Here is a 16,387-nt window from a genome sequence, read left to right on the forward strand (position 1 = left end):
AATTGCCAGAAAAATTATGCCTGTTGCTTCTTCTTCTATGGTCCTTCATTCCCGATATTTGTAAGCATAGAGATGCCAGTTCATGGATTTGAGGATAGAGACTAGTCAAAATTTAAGGAGCGTTTGGGTCCTCTTGTACAGTCTGCGGTAGGGGATGAGGAGAAGAAGGTATTAGCTAAACAGGCTGCACAGTGGGGTCGTAATCCCATTTACAGTGTGGAGGATGTCTGGGATGTGATGAAAGGTTATGAGCCTTTTATACAGCAGCATGCTTTTAAGCATATGTCCTTTATGTTAATTGGTCTTTGGGAGCAACACTTTGGGAATGCTGCACCATATATTGTATTTGATATTAAAGATCGTGTGTATAATAATGGTATGGACCCAGGTCAAGTATTTTGTAACATTACCACATTGGTTGCCTATAGGGGCAGGTTGCATGATAAGAGTCTCAGTTTCCAATGCGAGACGTTCATCATATTTATCACCCCGAGATACCGGAGTTGACGGACCAACTTGGTAATGGTACTCGAGTGGCAGTGGCGGCCAGGTTTCAGGAACAATGGGTTTATACTCCATGGAAAAGAAGTGAGGTTCTGTCCCTTAAGACTCATTTGCCTGATCCTAGGAAAAATCCTACTGCCTATTATAAAGAATTGACTGAAGCTGCTTCCTCAAAGGTAATGACTCTCACTGATATTGAAATGTTTTTTGGTCTTCATGTTCTGGTTGATATTTGGAGGCAGGTCCATACTCAAGATCATGTTCCGGAGTTGGGTGGTACTTGGGATCCATTTAAAGCATGGGCCCAGGAGAGAAAATCAGGCGATAAGCCCCAAGCGGAAATTTTAGCGTTGTCAGGCCGCATTTTTACCTAAATTATTTTTGTTTTGTTATTTCTTTTTTACAGAGTTTTATATAGCGTGAACTTGACCAGATATTGGGTATCAGAGCACTTTACATAAAACAAGTTTCGTTACATGAGGACACATATTAATTTTTGTCACAGGGAGATTAAGTGATTTGCCCAGAATCACAGGATGTTCAGCGTCATTGCCGAGACTCGAACCTGGTTCCCTAGATTTGAGGTTGACTGCCCTAGCCGTTAGGCCAACTCCTCTCCCCATAAATGCATCCCCTTATTCCGCCGAGAATAGTAGATTGGGATAAATTGTCGGCTTGTCAACAAAAGAAAGATGTGAGTGTGTCTGACGTTTTCACTTGGTTCGTTGATACATTTTTGGATTGCAGTGGGCAGGATTTGTCTATTGAGGGGGGTGTTTGATTGTTTGTTAATAGATGTTGTTTCTAATTTGCTTCCTGAAATTGCAGCTCGATTGCAGGCTTCTGAAAGTACCTGGTCCACCTCTTCCCCTTCTGTTGGATATGGCTCAATATTATGAACATTGAGACAATGAGGAGAAAGAAAGGACAGAGAAAAAGCATAAGTATTTAAAGAGGAGGGTGTTGTTGCAGATCGCTTTTAGAGGGAATGGCAGAGGACGTTGTGGTCCTGCTTGACAGCTTCCATTTACTAGAAGGCAGCCGAACACAACGCCTCTGGGGCCGAATCAGTGTGCTTATTGTAAGGTAGAGGGTCACTGGCGTAACGAGTGTTCTGTGCTTTTGCAGAAGGTGGCAGTCCTTAGAGGTCGAGGTTCTCGTGGACGGGGTCATGGATCTGGTGTGGCTGATAGGGGTCAGAACGCTGCAGCCTCACAGGGTTGTAAAGGTTGTTTCCCATCCAAGAGCCCCTTTTCGTTGATCCGTCTATGCTTGAAATCATTAGGTAGAATTTGCGCCCTCGGCTAGGGGACAGTGCGCCAAAGGAGAAGAAAGATTAGTTAGTGATAGACTGTGTAAGTTAGGTTGTACTTTGTTATAGTACCAACTGAGTTAGTTTAGGTGGTGAGAGATTTGTGCACTGTTTGAACATTGGACATGATAGATTAAAAGGGTTACATCCGTTAAAACGCATGCGTTAGGTCGCATGCTTTTACTTCGCAAGCATTACAATGCAAGCGATGTTAGGACGCAGATGATTTCACCGCACACCATTACATCAAATGCGCATTTAACACGCATACGCTTTTAGATCGTATGTGGTGTAATGGACGCAAGGCGGGCGAAACGAACAAGCACCGGGAAAGAGGTGGAGGAGCATCATGATGAAGCGAGGAGAAAGAGGTAAGGGGGCTTAATGTTTAGTGTTAAGGGTTTAGGGCAGTGTCTGGAAATTAGGAATTAGGGCAGTGTCTGGAGATTAGGGTTTAGGGCAGTGTCTGGATATTGAGATGACAGTGTAGTGTTTAGGGTTTAGGGCAGTGGCTGGGGATTGTGCTGACAGTGTAGTGTTTAGGGTTTAGGCAAGTGTGTTTAGCGTAGTGTATTAGGGGTTAGGGCTTAGGGTTTAGGAAAGTGTAGGGTACTTTTTTAGGCTTTAGGCTAGTGTGTGTTATGTAGGGGGTATTTGGCAAAAAACGCGATGTTAAACCATGCAGGTGTTTTTGCTCATTGTAAATGTGTTTTGCAGGTGATCGAATGCGTGAGCTAAGTAATGGTTTGCGTGGTGAAAGATTGCGTTGTACATGTGCAAGCGATGTAGAGGCGCCGATGTAAAGGGATGCAATGTAAATATTTGCGATGTCTCATCACATATCTATTAAAAGTATCCCCTTGGGGGTATATTATCCTGGTCAACATAGGAACATGAGCTTAGGACAGAGCAAGCTCCATCGCCCGTGCTCAAGAGCGCCACTTTTTTAATGGACAATAGGAGCCTGTGCCAGTGAGGCTCTGACATACACTGGGAACTTTTATATTTCTCTAGCTTACATTTTGCTCTCATTTCATAATCTATTATGCATCCCCTTGGAAGAATGGTTGCTGCAGGAGAGCAGCCAGTGATTCGCCCTATTTAAACACATGTATTTTGGTCTACAAAGAAAAAAATATTATGTCCGGTTTTTATGATTACATTTTTATTGATCTTAGGTGGGGTGTCATGGGTTTTGGAACGTAATCAGACTGTATCATCATGCACTAATGAGAAGATTATCGCTCAAGTTCGAGAAAAAAGGCAGCGCCAATCAATATATTTTCAGATACACATAAAAGGTTCTTTGGTCAAGGGACTGCTTGTTACCCCACTGATTCTGTCACCAGTTTATGGACTGCATACCCATTGTCTTTAGTGAATTATACAGATACTGAACCCCCTGATTTTGTAGAGATAAAACAAGTATTTGAATTTGGTTTTCAGGACCATGCCTGTATCATCGAAAACCTATGGGGGAGAGCTATCCTGGCTGTGATAACAATACCTATTGTGCTAATTTCTATATGGAAGAATAGAACAGAACATTGATGGGTTGACAGTACAAAGAATTGACATTCCCCAACAGGCTGGTTATTATCCTTCTTGTTGTCCTATTATCAATAATACTGACACGTCATTGTACATAAATTGTTCTGGATTAGTGATGCATAAAGAGACGATCTCTTTGGTAAGGGCAGACGATCCAAGCACTATCGGAATGAACACTCAATATTCTGCTGTAGATTATGATAGACCGATTTACACATTTTAGACATTCTAGAAAACTTTGAAGGAATGGAAAGTGGAAACTAGAGTTGGTCTCTCTTTGGTAGTTGGGGTTGGATCCTAGAAAAGGTGATTTATTTCATTGTGATTTTGGTCTCTTGTTCTGTCCTTGTTCAGTGTTCTCCCTTTTGTTGCTCTTATTGTACCACCTTTCTCACTCCTAAGAAAAGTATATTGATTGACACAAATGCTGTAATTATCTTGCAGGAGGAGGTAGACAATCATATGCAAATAGATAAGGGCATCTTTGAGACTGAATCTCTCATTTCAGACTCCCTTCCTGATATTGAGAGTATGGAATGTGTATAAAATATGATTATATATATATACTAGCAGCCCGTCCCGACGTTGACTGGGTATGAATTGCTGCCGGCCAGTAGTATATTGTTTTGTAGGATTTCGTTTTGATAGCATTTCTTATCTGTGACAGGCCTGTGAAACGCTCTGATTCACAGTGCACTGCTGATGCACTTAAGAGTGCGCGTTCCTCAAATTTCCCTACTTTCTTTTTCCTTGCAATATTATATAGTGCGAAATCGACAACATGGCATGAGCACAATTTACATTACAGAAGAACACATTCATTTGTGGTAGGCACGGGGAGACAAAGCGATTTGCCTGTAATCATAGGATGTTGAGCTGATGCCGAGATTCGAACGTAGCTCCCCAGCTCTAAAGTTCGCAATTCTAGAACTTGTGGCGGGAGGTGTGTCAAAAAGTGTATGTCGGTGCTGGCCATCAATGAGAGAGGCCTGTGCATTTTTCAAATGGGTGGTAAAAAAATATGAGTATGTTGCTGGAGATGTGGCCCGCCGTGCTTCCAATGTACTTACCGGGGGAGGGTAAACACCCATTATTCCACAACTTTCTTTCCGCATACCATCACTCCGCATACTTTCATTGTGAAAGTACCATGACTCTGCAATGCCATTATAACGCATGGCATTACATTTTATGTGCTTTTACCACGCATACATTTACAATGAAATTCGTTGTAAATGCATGAATGGTAAAAGCATGTTTTTTTTAATGTTTCGATAAGGTAAGTATGGGTATAGGGGTATATGTTTTGGGGTACTGAGGTATATGTTTTGGGGTGTTTGGGTATTTTAAGGGTTCAGATATAGTTTTGGGTTATGGGGTACAGGGGTAGTTTTAGGGTTTAGGGATAGGTCTGGGTTTTGGGGTACAGGGGTATTTTTAGGGTTCAGGGCTAGGTTTGGGTTTTGAGGTAAAGGGGTATTTTTAGGGTTCAGGGGTAGGTTTGGGTTTTGGGGTACAGGGGTATTTTAATGGTTCAGGGCTATGTTTGGGTTTTGGGATACAGGGGTATTTTTTGGGTTCAGGGCTAGGTTAGGGGTTTGGGGTACAGGGGTATTTTAGGGTTCAGGAGTAGGTTTGGGTTTCGGGGTACAGGGTTATTTTTAGGGTTCAGGGCTAGGTTTGGGTTTTGGGGTACAGGGGTATTTTTAGGGTTCAGGAGTAGATTTGCGTTTTGAGGTACAAGGGTATTTATAGGGTTCAGGGCTAGGTTTGGGTTTTGGGGTACAGGGGTATTTTTAGGGTTTAGGTATAGGTTTGGGTTTTGGGGTACAGGGTACATTTATAGGGTTAAGATGGGTAAGTGTTTAAGGATGTTGGGGTATTTTAAGGAGTAAGGGTGGGTTATGATTATGGGGTTCAGGGGTATTTAAAGGGAGCAGGGTGGGATTAGCACAATATGAGACACGGCATGAAGGGCGGAATGTACCACCCGCCCCCAGCATTTGTCACGCCCCCCAGCACACGTCCACAGCACAACGCAGACACGCCCACAAGGACCTACTTTGCTGGCACGGTTCCTTTACCTTTTAAATGTATATGATGGACGTCTGCATAGCCTATGTCCTTCTGCTGCAACTGCCCTTTCCAAAGCTGTATTGGGTTTTGTGATTGGTGCTGTGGTTCCTGAGATTAACCGCCTCAAAGGTTTGGGCTCTCTCTTTATTATATTAGTATGGATATATATATATATATATATATATATATATATATATATATATATATATATATATATATATATATATATATATATATATATATTACCTACTGGCTATCGCCAGTAGGTATATATAGTTAGGATTTTTTCCCTATGGGATTTCTGAAAATTCTATGTCTAATAACTTTGGCGTTTGTGGACGGAATCGGCTGAAATTTTCAGGAAAATGGCACATTTTGTTTCTGAGCAGCCCCTGAAAATTTGGTGGGGTTTTGTCAAGGGGGGGCTGAGAAAAAAGGGGGGTCCCAAAACGCGTTTTTTACATTGAGTTTTCCATAGGGCGGTTGGCCTCACTTTTAGCTCGAACGGCTGAATGGATTTGCACGAAACTTGGCAAAATTGTAGGGACTGGTAGCCCGATGTGCCTTTGCTAGGTCTCAATATATGTGCTTCAGTGGATTTTGAGAAATTAACGTTTAAATCAAGATATATATCTGTAACAGCGCTCCGGGCAGCGATCCGGTCCGCTTACTTTTCGCGTTTCGGAACTTTGCGCGCAGAAAGCTGATTGGCTCTCCGGTGTCTGTCAACATTCTAAACAGTCCGGAGCGGCCGCCATCTTGTCTCTCGGTAGGATCGAGAGAGAAGAAGAGGTGAAAAACGAAAGGGGAATTTAATGAAAGGGGGCAAGGTATCCCCCTCTTGACCCCCTAGGAATGTTGTTGGGGTTATTAAAGGGTCCCGTGGGGAAAAGGAAAAAAAAATGATTTTTCACGGTAGAAGCGCTTCACGGGCCGCGAACTGGGCCGCAAACTGTTAGCGAAACGGGAATTCGCCATTTTGTGCTTCGTTAATTAAATTACTAGGTATAAGGGGGTGCGGGAGACGTATCCTAATCCCCTATGTTTCCTGAGGGTGGCTGAGGAGGCTGATATATGTTGATACATCTCTTCCAGCGGCTGTGCGTGAGCTTTTTTTTATTTTGCTGCGTGACAGTCCGGAGCGGCCGCCATCTTGTCTCTCGGTAGGATCGAGAGAGAAGAAGAGGTGAAAAACTAAGGGGGAATTTAATGAAAGGGGGCAAGGTATCCCCCTCTTGACCCCCTAGGAATGTTGTTGGGGTTATTAAAGGGTCCCGTGGGGAAAAGAAAAAAAAAATGATTTTTCACGGTAGAAGCGCTTCACGGGCCGCGAACTGGGCCGCAAACTGGTAGCGAAACGGGAATTCGCCATTTTGTGCTTCGTTAATTAAATTACTAGGTATAAGGGGGTGCGGGAGACGTATCCTAATCCCCTATGTTTCCTGAGGGTGGCTGAGGAGGCTGATATATGTTGATACATCTCTTCCAGCGGCTGCGCCATCTTGCCTTTTTTCCAATGCCACAATTTTGTCGTGCACGGCAGCCATTTTAGATGCCAGGCTGGTCCCAGGCTATCACCTACCCCTGCGGATGTAGTTTATGGCCCCAGCTGTAGAGAATTCAGACATGCCAACCCTTCTGATTCAGGCGTGTGACTACTGATTTCAGTGCTAGTCTCCCGCCTCCCGATTTCTGCAAGCAAAAACCCGGGGGCATATTACGAACAACTAGCGATAATGTTTGTCTCTAACTTGTTTAGAGACAAAAATTATCGCCGCACATCGGCGATTTTTATCGCAGATAAACCTTGCTATTATCGCAGAAAAGTCAGCGATATTCATGTATTATCGAGCAAATGCTCTTAGCCATGTTATCCACCTCTCATTGGATAACATGGCTAAGAACTGCTCAGGGCAGGTGTTAGATTTTGGAGATATTCGCGCTTAGCGCGAATATCTCCAAAAGTTGGTAATAGGAGATAGCGATGTTAGGGACTGTTTCCAGTCGCTAACATCTTGGCACGCCCACTTTGCATGTCATTAGTGATAAGTATCACTGACATGCAAAGCGGGGCCCAAGATGGTCGCTATCTCCTTTTAGCTGTCACTAACTGGTGTTAGCGACAGCTTGGTAATAGGGAGCTAATTTTATCTCCGCTTTCATGGCTTTTAAAGCCAAAAAAGCGGAGATAAACCCCCTTGATAATATGCCCCACGATTCCTTGGGGGTTTCAGCTGACAGGGCTTGGTATTGTGTTACATGGTAATTTTTCCAGGAAACGTCAGAGGGTCGATGCAGGGGTGCTAGAAGAGGTGATAAACCATTTAAGCCTCATGAACAAGCGCATGGTCTTTTAAAGATTTGTGAAGTACTCGGGGCGGCGGTGTGTGTGTGCCCTCTTTTAGGAGCGGGCGGGGGGGCACTGCCAGCAACTTGCCAGGTCAGGTAGTGTTCAACACGTGCATCACCCTTTCTCTGCCTGCTATTGCGCTCCATGCTTCGGAAAGGTAAGAAAAAGTACGTGCATTTGAGTTTGAAATGTCCGATCCTGCAGCAGCACACTTCCAAAGCCCACACATGACAATAACCCGATTCAAGGCCCCATTCACCCGTTTTTTAAAAAATAGATAACACTCCAACAAAGTAAGATTATAAAACTTTATTAACTATTAACTATAACCAACGGAACAAAAACTAAAAACATTTAAACATTTTTCAACACAAAAAGCAACAATGGTTATAAGCTGTCTTTTGTGCGAATAGTCCCAAGGCAGCACAACGTGCAGAGTTCTGGACGGCACCCAGGTGATGTCGCCTGGGTGCCGCACTGGTTTTGGGATCCTACAATGCAGCACAGAAAAACAGCGTGGGGCGTCCCGGGTGGTGCGGGGGGAGGCCTCGTCAGTAGCGGTCTGTTGTGCGAATAGTCCCAAGGCAGCAGAACGCGTTGAGATGTTGATTGGACTGTGTCCAGTGTCACATGGCTGACACAACATGTACGACAGGCACCCAGGTGATGTCCAGTAAACTGCCGCACTGGTTTTGGTATCCTACAATGCTGCTCCGAAAATTGGCGTGCGGCGGCCCGGGGGTGGGGGAGGCGGCGTGAACGGGCCTCCCCAGGTGGCGGCCATCTAGCTGAGTTGCGCCCGCTCTTGCGGCTACAGCGTCTCGCTCACCATGTTGTTGAGTTGCTCCCACTCTTGCAGTGCAGCGATAGGCGGCTGCCACATGGCTCTTAAAATGGCGGACGGCTCCTCGGTTTTGGGCCTGGTCCACTGAAATGGCCCTGGGACACCTTGGAACTCGGACGCTTGCCTGCTAGGGCTTGGGCTCCATTCTCGAAAAGCGTCCCCTCAGCCGTGAAGATTCTACAAAAGTCTTGGGGGCCCCCGACTCCCGCAGGCTTCCGGTGGGGAGCGGCTGCCATGATTGCTCGCGGAATGACCACGACGGAGCCACGAGATGGTGGTGCTCTCATGCTGACGCCAGCTTCAGTCTGAATGATCCAGAAACAAGGTGGGGCTTTCATCGTTTGGGAAAAAAAAAATGTTCTAAACCAATGAAAAGTGTTATTTTTAGGTCATATGACCAAGCCTTCCATCTTTAGGAAACCAAAAGTAAAATGAACCAATGAAAAGTTTTATAAACAAGTCACATGACCTGTTATGCGGCATAGGGCTACAAAAAGCGTAGAAAATCCGTTGGCACGTGAGGCGGCGTCAGTAGCGGACCGATGTGCGAATAGGCCGAAGGCAGCACAACGCGCCGAGATTCGGATGGCACCGAGGTGGTGTCCAGCAAATTGCCGCACTGGTGTGGCCATCCTACAATGCTGCGCCGAAAGACGGCGTGTCCAGCTGAGTTTCTCCCGCTCTTGCAGTACAGTGACTCGAACGCGCCGAGATCCGGATGGCACCGAGGTGGTGTCCAGCAAATTGCCGCACTGGTGTGGCCATCCTACAATGCTGCGCCGAAAGACGGCGTGTCCAGCTGAGTTGCGGTCACTGTTGCGGTACAGTGACTCGAACGCGCCGAGATCCGGATGGCACCGAGGTGGTGTCCAGCAAATTGCCGCACTGGTGTGGCCATCCTACAATGCTGCGCCGAAAGATGGCGTGTCCAGCTGAGTTGCGGTCACTCTTGCGGTACAGTGAGTCGAACGCGCCGAGATCTGGATGGCCCCGATGTTGTGTCCAGCAAGTTGCCGCACTGGTGTGGCCATCCTACAATGCTGCGCCGAAAGTCGGCGTGGGGTGCCCCGTTGGCTTATGAGGTGATGTCAGTAGTGGACTGATGTGTGAATAAGTCGGAACCAGCACAAGGCGCCAAGATCCGAATGGCAAGTCCTGGATGTTGAGTGCCTCAGTTGAGATTTCTGAGCAGTGCTTGTAAGACTGTCTGAAGCTTATTTGCACCTGCTGCAACTTCACTATTGCCCTGGTGTGGCCAAAGGTGGCACATGACATAGGCGGCCGGCTCCCGAGGTCCGGCGGAACTTTTTGCCTTTTCCTTTCTGCTTCTTTTCCTACAATCCGTTTCATCTGAAGACACGACCAGGTCCCTGAATGTGTGCAGGGGGACGCTATTGATTGAATGAAAATGGCGGCTTGACACAAAGCTGACTCAAGCGTTACTGTTGATGCTATACAGACAAAAATTGGTTTTCAGTTTGTACATTCTTCAGGTTTTTTTTTTCCATCCAAGTCTGATTGAGAGTTTGTAGAAAAATGGCTTCAGATTTTCCACATACTACTCTTCAACATTCTTCCTAAATGTAACAATGTGAAACTCACTAGGAGAATGGCTGTTTCTGTTTCCTTTCAAAATGCTGCCAACAATATTTTCTGAATGGAAGACACCATCTTGTAGCATAAAGGGCCGAAAGGGGTTCTGGTCTGGCCGATGTTTGGTGGAGACATTTTGACTATATCTTGGACCTGCCCGGCCTCGCCCAAAATGGCGCCGGTATAAATGGGACTCGTAACTCCTTGCCCGCAAATGTATATCTAGAAAATGTTATTGTAAGTGGCCGTGTCGTATTTTAATTACAAAATGTACGTCCACCGATTCCGCAACTGTTAGACACCTTTGTTCTTGCAACCTAATGGCCCGCTCGTTACGTTCTTCTACAGTGTAAATGTCTCCTCATCATATACGATTTCAGTTTGCTCCGTGGCCGGCCCACGTGGTTATAGGCCCGTATTTGTATACTGACATTTTCACAATAAAGGTTTTTAAAACAAAACACGGTAGTAGTATTTACATTGGTAAAGTTTTTACTTTTAGTCACTGTTTTCGAATCAGTAAAGGCAAGTGAAATAAAGCAGTCCAATTACATGACGGATAAAAGGTATAATATGTAGGAACGCAGTAAAGATAAATGCTTAAGGGCAGTTGTGTTTTTCATGTCTGCAATATAAAGTGATCGATAAGAATCTGATAATCAGGCGTATCGGCGACTAAGATAGCAGGCCGAATCTCTTTTACTGAACGGCTCCGTCATGGAAGGAAGAAACGCCCTTTTTCTCGAAAAAGGAATATATTTTACTTACAAGACAGTTGTAAATTTTCCGGGAAAGTACATTAGCCTGGAATATTATAACATATGTTTGAAAAAAAAATATTGTTCGAAAACAATAAAAAGCGTAATTTTTAGGTCATATGACCAAGCTTTTCATCATTAAATTAACAAAAGTAAAATGAACCAATGAAAAGTTTTATTAACAAGTCACATGTCCTGTTATGCTTACGTTACGCGCTGCGCGCCGCGCCTCGGATCACTTCCGGGTGCGGTAACGCGGCGTGTCATATAACGCATTACGCGACAACGTAGGTCAAGAATATAGTCAAAATGTCTCCACCAACCAGCGTTCGGAACACAACTCCTTTCAGCAGTCCAAAAAGTTCTGTTAAATGACAACAGAGGGGACAGGCAACAAGAACCATCAGTCAAAGAGGGGAGGGCAAGTTCTTCTCTTCCGGGTCATGTTGGGGCGCTACCGGAACTGATCGAATTGGTAGTCTACAGTGTTTCTGGATGTTTCAGACTAAAGCTGGCGTCAGCATGAGACCACTACCATCTCGTAGCTCCGTCGTGGCCATTGCACGAGCAATCATGGCAGCCGCTCCCCACCAGAAGCCTGCGGGAGTCGGAGGCCCCCAAGACTTTTGTAGAATCTTCACGGCTGAGAATCTTCAAGCCCTATCAGGGAAGCGTCCGAGTTCAAAGGTGTCCCAGGGCCATTTTAGTGGACCAGGCCCAAAACCGAAGAGCCGGCCGCCATTTTGAGAGTCCTGTGGCAGCCGCCTATCGCTGCACCGCAAGAGTGGGCGCAATTCAGCTGGATGGTGGGCAAGACGCTGTAGCCGCAAGAGTGGGCGCAACTCAGCTGGATGGGACAAGGTTCAGAATTGAAGAGTCATCAAAAGGCAAAAAGTTCCGCCGGATCCCGGGAGCCGGCCGCCTATGTCGGGGGCGATCTCAGGCTACACCACTGCTATAAGACTTGGGGAGGGTGTCGGAGCCAAGCGTCTTCTCCGAGTCCATGGCCATCACACCGCCCCTCAGGGGCCTCCGTCAAGCTGTTTAGGAAGGTAACATATCACATTGTTTTCTAATGCAGTCAGGTCCACATACGACAATCACTTACTTTGAGAATAGTGAAGCTGCAGTAGGTGGAAATAAGCTTCAGACAGTGTTACAAGCGCTGCTCAGAACTCTTAACTATGGCACCCAACATCCAGAACTTATGCTATTTGAGAATGGCAGTGACATCGAAGCATCTCAGGGACCAAAACCATTAACGTACTTTCACGTATGAAAATCTTACTTGGGGAGGGGGCAGGAGCGAAGCGCCCCCTCCCAGTCAGCGCCACCACACCGTATGTTGAAAATTTGAAGCCATCGTTCTACAAAGTCAACCAAACTTGGATTAAAAATCTAGAAAAAAGTACAAACTGAAAACCAGTTTTGGTCTGCATAGCATCAGTAGCAACGCTTGAGTCAGCTTTGTGTCAAGCCGCAAATTTGATTCAACAAAGCACAGACATTGAAAAAGGCTCAAATTCAGAACTCTAAACTATGGCACCCAACATCCAGGAGCTTGCCATCCGGATCTTGGAGCCTTGTGCTGCTTTCGATCTATTCACACATCGGTCCACTACTGACATCATCTTATAAACCAACGTTATGTAAATAGTTTTTTAATAAAATGTTTTACCCTGTTTCTTTGCTGGTGTGTTGTCTATATTTTTAATATTTGCATAGGGTTTGTCGTTATTTTGTGCGGGATGGGTGATGGAGCCGAGCTGTCTTGCAGCCCTCATGGTGTGGAGCTCAGTTCATCTCACTATTTTCGTATTTCTCATGAAGGGTTGTTCCTAATATTTCTATTTTAGCGAGGTCAAAAAGAGATCCAATTAGTGGCCTACTGATTTTGCTCGATTACTTTTATTTTTTTTACACGATTTTTCACTATCTGCAAAGACTAAACAGAGTATTGCGACTTTGTGCTTGTTTGTAAATAGAGAATGATCCAAAGAGAACCAATTCTAAAACAGTAAATGCTTGGACAACAATCAATCAAATGGAGAGACAAGCAGCCACGACGGATTACAATGGGGGTAAAGGCCTGCGTTAACTACCCTTCAGTATCTGCAAAGAGAGAGTACTACTAAGACAAAAGAGGGGAGGGGGGGGGGGTGCAGCGTTCAAAGCACATCAGCGTGCATAAATACGAAAATGTTTTTATTTATCACGTACTTGACATTTTAAAGCTTTTCATATTTGCTATTAAAAAACCAATGAAATTCACAGAAAAAACCATAGGTTATAGTGGATATATAGTTAGGAATTTGCATTTACAAAACCTTGAAAATTCAATGAAAAAACCATTGGTTTTAGGCCATATATAGTTAGGGATTTGCATTTACAAAACCTTATTTTACTCGCATAAAACCATTGAAATTCCATATATAGTTATAAGCGCTAACTATATATCGCGCACCCGCAATCCACTGCTGATGATGTCACATATTACATCATTCATGACATGGTTAGTGACATCACTGATGACATCACTGATGACATCTCAAATGACATCACTGATGACATCACTGAAAACATCTCATTTGACATGACTGATAACATCACTGATGATATCATTCATGTGATAATACGATGAACCTCTTCAGACTCTAATATAACCTTAGATACAATCAGTGTAAACAGACACTCACAGACTGTCACTCATCCATGGAGTTACTCACACACCTAGTCAGTCATGCAAAGAATCAATCACACCTCCATTTCCTCAAATATACAGTTATACAAACTTTACTTATTCAAACATATACTAACACATATTTACTCTCTTATACAATCCCTGATACAAGTTCACAATGATCCATACAGCCACTCACACATTCACTGGCTCTTATGCACAGTTATTTATATATGTCAACTCTCACATGTACTGTGTTTTACATATGTACTTACTTTGACATGTAGCACTGAGATATCCATTCACTCACCAATACACTCATGCACACAGTCAACCGCCCATACAGCTGTTTCCACATGCACTTTTGAAACCATACATCTAGTGAATCAACTGCTCACACATCTATGCACAGAGTCACACACCTCCCAGCTACCCACACACACACTCAGTATCCCATAAAAATACTTGGGCAACCAATCAATAACCCATATAGTTACTCATATAGCTACTTATCAACACATGGAACAGTTTACAGAACAACAGACATAATGATGCACAAATTAAGACAGTTTAGTCACTAACCCATGCACTCAGTGAGACACATTTAATCACTCACTCATACAGTCAGTCATGCACCTACTAAATCCTTCATCCAGACACTTATATATCCACTCATTCTTCAATATGTAAGAGATATTTTAACTTTACAGAAACATACAGTCACTGGATGATGTCATCAGTGATGTCATCAGTGATGTCATTTGAGATGTTATCAGTGATGTCATCAGTGATGTCACTAACCATGTCATGAATGATGTAATATGTGACATCATCAGCAGTGGATTGCGGGTGCGCGATATATAGTTAGCGCTTATAACTATATATGGAATTTCAATGGTTTTATGCGAGTAAAATAAGGTTTTGTAAGTGCAAATCCCTAACTATATATGGCCTAAAACCAATGGTTTTTTCATTGAATATATATATGTATATATATATATATATATATATATATAAACACAAAGGAAACGCAGAGTCCAACTTCGTCTTATCAGCAAGTTGACATTTATTCATCTGAAACCAAGCAGCAAATGTAAGCACTCTTTTATCCTTACGCGTTTCGGCGCTCTTGCCTTGTTCACAGGTGAGTGCATTTATCAAATCCAAGTGGTCACATGGCCCGTGCTTCCAAACTACGAGCCCCAGAATGCATCCTTAATTCAATTTTGCAGCGTGACTTGGCATTCAGTTCAGTTTAGCTCAATAGCGTTTTGTATTAGCCAATGTCCCGTTATTTTCCTGATATGCTTCACAGTGCATCCTGTTAAAATATATTCCAAAAATCTCCCTTTCTTCTCACCAACACCAAATCGAACTTTCACGGCGATTTGGTGTTGGTGAGAAGAAAGGGAGATGAGAGAGGCGACTTCCTCTCTTTGGCAACCTCGCAACTCAAGTACTAATTAAGAACGAGGCAGCAGTGAGATAAAATGCACTTTGCAATATATTTTAACAGGATGCACTATGAAGCATTTCAGGAAAATAACGGGACATTGGCTAATGCAAAACGCTATTGAGCTAAACTGAACTGAATGCCAAGTCACGCTGCAAAATTGAATTAAGGATGCATTCTGGGGCTCGTAGTTTGGAAGCATGGGCCATGTGATCACTTGGATTTGATAAATGCACTCACCTGTGAACAAGGCAAGAGCGCCGAAACGCGTAAGGATAAAAGAGTGCTTACATTTGCTGCTTGGTTTCAGATGAATAAATGTCAACTTGCTGATAGGACGAAGTTGGACTCTGCGTTTCCTTTGTGTTCATACAGTCTAACAGGATCTCCATTCCTGTCTTGGCAGAGCCCGCCCTGCAGGGTCGGGGGCCCCCAGCAAAGTGGAGTCTTTTCGTGCAATATATATATATATATATATATATATATATATATATATATATATATATATATATATATATATATATATATATATATATATATATATATATATATATATATATATATATATATATATATATATATATATATATATATATATATATATATATATATATATATATATATATATATATATATATATATATATATATATATATATATATTCACTGAAAAAACCATAGGTTATAGACCATATATAGTTAGGGATTAGCATTTAAAAAACCTTATTTTATTTGCACAAAACCATTGAAATTCCATATATAGTTAGTTGCACTAACTATATATCGCGGACCCGCAATCCACTGCTAATGATGTCACATATTACATCATTCATGACATGGTCAGTGACATCACTGATGACATCACTGATGACATCTCAAATGACATCACTGATGACATCACTGATGACAACACCCAGTGACTGTATGTTTCTGTAAAGTTAAAATATGTCTTACATATTGAAGAATGAGTGGATGTATAAGTGTCTGGATGAAGGATTTAGTAGGTGCATGACTGACTGTATGAGAGAATGATTAAATGTGTCTCACTGAGTGCATGGGTTAGTGATTAAAGTGTCTTAATTTGGCAATCAATATTTATGTTCTTCTGTAAACTGCTGCATGTTTAAATCAGTAGCTATATCAGTAACTATATGGGTTATTGAATGGTTGCCCAAGTATTTGTATGGGAGACTGAGTGTGTGTGTGGGTGGCTGGGAGGTGTATAACTCTGTGCATAGATGTGTGAGCGGTTGATTCCCTAGGTGTA

Source organism: Lissotriton vulgaris, chromosome 12 (assembly GCF_964263255.1).
Source record: "Lissotriton vulgaris chromosome 12, aLisVul1.2, whole genome shotgun sequence".
Taxonomy (NCBI): Eukaryota; Metazoa; Chordata; class Amphibia; order Caudata; family Salamandridae; genus Lissotriton; species Lissotriton vulgaris.